The following is a 4,389-nucleotide window of genomic DNA, read 5'->3' on the forward strand; positions in this document are numbered from 1 at the left end:
ATACAACTGAACGTGGCGGAAGCGCACGGTGGTGGTCCAGCGAGGACACGCGACGACGGGGAATAAGAACTATTCGACCCGTTACGAATACGCATGCTCGTCCCGCACGATTTTAACACACACCGTGTTTTTCTCCAGTCGTCAAAGCGTTCGTGCGTCGAATTCGAAAAATAAAAAAAAAAGAAAAACACCTTTTCTCTCTCTCGGGGTAAAAGAGTCGATGTGTATTGTGTATAAAGGTTCTGCGAGAAGTCTCGTTTTGACGTGTGTTCCGCCGATAACGACGATCCTCCGAAACGGGGATACAGAAACGTTACACCTCACAACACGATCTCCGTCTCTTCTCTATAGCAGAAACCGATAAAAATACACCTCCCGAAAGAGAGTATATGGTGATTCTTTTTATATATATATATTTCGAAATTCAACTGAACGTGGCGGAAGCGCACGGTGGTGGTCCAGCGAGGACACGCGACGACGGGGAATAAGAACTATTCGACCCGTTACGAATACGCATGCTCGTCCCGCACGATTTTAACACACACCGTGTTTTTCTCCAGTCGTCAAAGCGTTCGTGCGTCGAATTCGAAAAATAAAAAAAAGAAATACACCTTTTCTCTCTCTCTCGGGGTAAAAAGAGTCGATGTGTATTGTGTATAAAGGTTCTGCTGCGAGAAGTCTCGTTTTGCCGTGTGTTTCGGTAACGACGATCCTCCGAAACGTACATCTCATTCGTAAGAGAGGAAGAAAACAATCTCCCTGGGGCCAGTCGGTAATATACCGACATACGACGTGTCGTGCACATCCGTCTCACGCACGGTATACAAAATATGAATAAAACGTGTGTAGTCTCTCTCTCTCTCGACTTCTTAATATTTTCTTTCACCTCTGACGCATCATTTCAGGTGACGTCGGGAGCGCGGGAAAAAAAATTTTTCTAAACACACGAAACCGTTCATCTCACGAACAGCCGAAAAAGTTGTCGCTCAGATCCATATCGCAGTGGAGCGGTATCCGCGGGCGGTCGTAATTGAACGACGCACGACGCCGCGAACACTCACGCGAGTCCATACAAACGATTCCGATCGTTTTGCAACAACTAGAACGTACACTGTCCGTGAAATTCACAGAATTTTCGCGTGTCCGCGACAAACGCCGACGAGACACCCATCGTTCGCTCGTACGTAGCATCCTTCTCTTAACCCGACTCAGAAACGTTCTTTGCGCCCTTCGGTAAAAAAACGTTCGATCCGAAGAGGTGAACGACGGCGGGGATTTGACAGAGCTACGCAAGCAGTGTATGGTACGTAAACGACCCTCAGCCAGGCGTGGTCCAGGAATTGTATCCGTGGACCGCAATGTGCGTTCGAAATGTCGATGTTCATGTGTCCTGCAGTTCACACGTTGACGCGCAATTAGCTGCGTTCTTCATCGACCCACGAGCCAAGTGATCCACCGTTCAGGGTAATCGTATAAATTTTATATTTCACATATATAATTTTATTCTCATTTGTTCGACCTAATATCTCTCTTCTTTCAAAGAGAAGATAAAAGTTGATACCTGAATCTCCGACCAGCGCGCGAAGGAGATTCAGGCGTCGCCTTGGAGACGACACCGAAGCCTTTCGAGACGAAAAACGTTCAAGTAATATGTATATATTTCTCGACGTTCCGGGCGTATAGTGCATTCAAAAACCCGCGAAAGACGCAGAAGACTCGCACGCGTGGAAACGACGGGGATATATTTTGTATCCTACCCGATACTGAATCCATCGCGTGCAGTCGACCCTCGCGTTCTTCCGATCAGACGCATCTATTGTTGCGCGCATGTTTTCGCGTCGCATCGCGCGAAACGTTGCACGAATCGTACCGATCGATCGATTGAAAGCAAATAATGAAAAAAGACTTCACAGCTGGCTCTTTGCCGGTCATTCGTCCCATGTTATCTCTTGCCGCGAAATTGGCGCGCAAGAGTTGGGTGTCAGACGCGCGGCTTTAAAACGAGCTTCACGGCCGGTCCCTTCGTTACCGCTTTCGTTCTTTCTCTCGGAACGACCATGAACGAACACGACGAGCGACGCTACGGCATACACACGTCCACGGATTCGATTAAAAAAACAGACTTCACAGCTGGCTCTTTGCCGGTCATTCGTCCCATATTATCTCTTGCCGCGAAATTGGCGCGCAAGAGTTGGGTGTCAGACGCACGGCTTTAAAACGAGCTTCACGGCCGGTCCTCTCAATTCCGTGTACGGTACACGCAAGATGCGGGTTCCACTTCCAGACTACCCGGTCCCTTCTCTCTACGAGAATCGATAGTAGAAGAACGGCTCGAAAACGCGTCTCAGAGACTAGGGGAAAAGAAGCGGTATGCGAGCGAAACGAAAACGCATTATGGAAACGTCGCGAAACAATGTTCGACGGTTGCTCGGTTCCAATCGTGCGGCCGTTTCAATTTCTCGTGCGCTTCACCGTCCCTCCGTAACTCTGGCCGATCGCGTATACCGAAGAGCCGACACGCGCAAAAACCACAGGCATTGTATACTGTATATATATATGTTACAGTCACAGCCTTCGCGCGTTTTACTCTCCGACGCGGGGTTTCCACGACGAAAGAGAGACAGTTTCGTGGCGGGTGACTCGGCCGAATCGCTACGACGGGTATTTCTATTATAGAACGAATCATCGCCACCCTTTACCAGTGCCCGACGAAGGAATCACAAGGTCATCTGGAGTTTACAATGCCAGCGACGGTAATTCCAACGAAGACCCGATAAGTCAACTCATCGTTCTATTTCTCCCCGTACAGAAAAGCGAATCGACGCTAACGCACCTCGCGCAAGCACGAACGTTCTCTTCGCGTGGATCATCCCATCGTCGAAAGATGTAAAGACGCATTGGAGATCGTGGTCTCTGGCGGGCTCATTGCACGCCCCACTGCATATCTTTCCTCGAATCGAGAATGATTCGTCCACTAAGGCTGCGAAACTACGCGTCGAGGAAACTAGGGGAAAGAAGCGGGATGCGAGCGAAACGACAATACATTATGGAAACGTCGCGAAACAATGTTCGGCGGTTGCTCGTTTCCTCCTGCGGACGTTTCATTGCTCGGGCGCTTCACGTCCCTCCGTAACCTTCGCGCGATCGCGTGCCCCGGAGAGCCGGCAACCGGTGAACCACAGGCGTATAAACTATAGTCTTCTATAGCAAGCCTTCGGCGGTTACTCTCCGACGCGGGGATTCCACGACGAGAGAGAATTTCGTGGCGGGTGACATCGGTCGAAACGCTACGACGGGTATTTCTATTATAGAACGAATCATCGCCACCCTTTACCAGTGCCCGACGAAGGAATCACAAGGTCATCTGGAGTTTACAATGCCAGCGACGGTAATTCCAACGAAGACCCGATAAGTCAACTCATCGTTCTATTTCTCCCCGTACAGACAAGCGAATCAACGCTATCGCACCTCACGCATGCACGAACGTTCTCTTCGCGTGAATCGTCCCATCGTCGAAAGATATAGCCGCTTGGAGATCGTGGCCCATCAAGTTCTTCCGTAACTCCTGCGCGATCGCGTACCCCGGAGAGCAGGCAACCGGTGAACCACAGGCGTATAAACTATAGTCTTCTATAGCAAGCCTTCGCGTTTACTCTACGACGCGGGGATTCCACGACGAGAGAGATTTTCGTGGCGGGTGACACGGCCGAATCGCTACGACGGGTATTTCTATTATAGAACGAATCATCGCCACCCTTTACCAGTGCCCGACGAAGGAATCACAAGGTCATCTGGAGTTTACAATGCCAGCGACGGTAATTCCAACGAAGACCCGATAAGTCAACTCATCGTTCTATTTCTCCCCGTACAGAAAAGCGAATCGGCGCTATCGCACCTCACGCAAGCAGGAATGATCTCTTCGCGTGGATCGTCCCATCGTCGAAAGATGTAAGACGTACAGAAATCGTGGTCCATCACGATTATTCGTAACTCTCCGAGTCGCGTATCTGAGAGTAGGACAAACGGAGAACCACAGGCATAAATAATACTATATGTTTCTTATATAGTTAGCCTTCGCGTTTTACTCTCCGACATGGGGATTCCACGACGAGAGAGAGTTTCGTGGCGGGTGTCTCGGCCGAATCGCTACGACGGGTATTTCTATTATAGAACGAATCATCGCCACCCTTTACCAGTGCCCGACGAAGGAATCACAAGGTCATCTGGAGTTTACAATGCCAGCGACGGTAATTCCAACGAAGACCCGATAAGTCAACTCATCGTTCTATTTCTCCCCGTACAGAAAAGCGAATCGACGCTATCGCACCTCGCGCGAGCACGTAACTACTCTTCGCGTGGATCGTCCCATCGTCGAAAGATGTAAGACGC

At 49.8% G+C, this 4,389-nt stretch overlaps 1 non-coding gene across 1 annotated transcript; it reads right to left on the reverse strand.

Moving 5' to 3' along the window:
- Nucleotides 1–1,312: 1,312 nt before the first annotated feature.
- On the reverse strand, nucleotides 1,313–1,467 carry LOC143176400 (5.8S ribosomal RNA). The gene has a single exon (XR_013000954.1). It is a non-coding gene; the product is annotated as a 5.8S ribosomal RNA (ribosomal RNA).
- Between the last annotated feature and the right edge of the window lie 2,922 nt (nucleotides 1,468–4,389).

This window comes from Nomia melanderi, unplaced genomic scaffold (genome assembly GCF_051020985.1).
Source record: "Nomia melanderi isolate GNS246 unplaced genomic scaffold, iyNomMela1 scaffold0520, whole genome shotgun sequence".
Classification (NCBI taxonomy): domain Eukaryota; kingdom Metazoa; phylum Arthropoda; class Insecta; order Hymenoptera; family Halictidae; genus Nomia; species Nomia melanderi.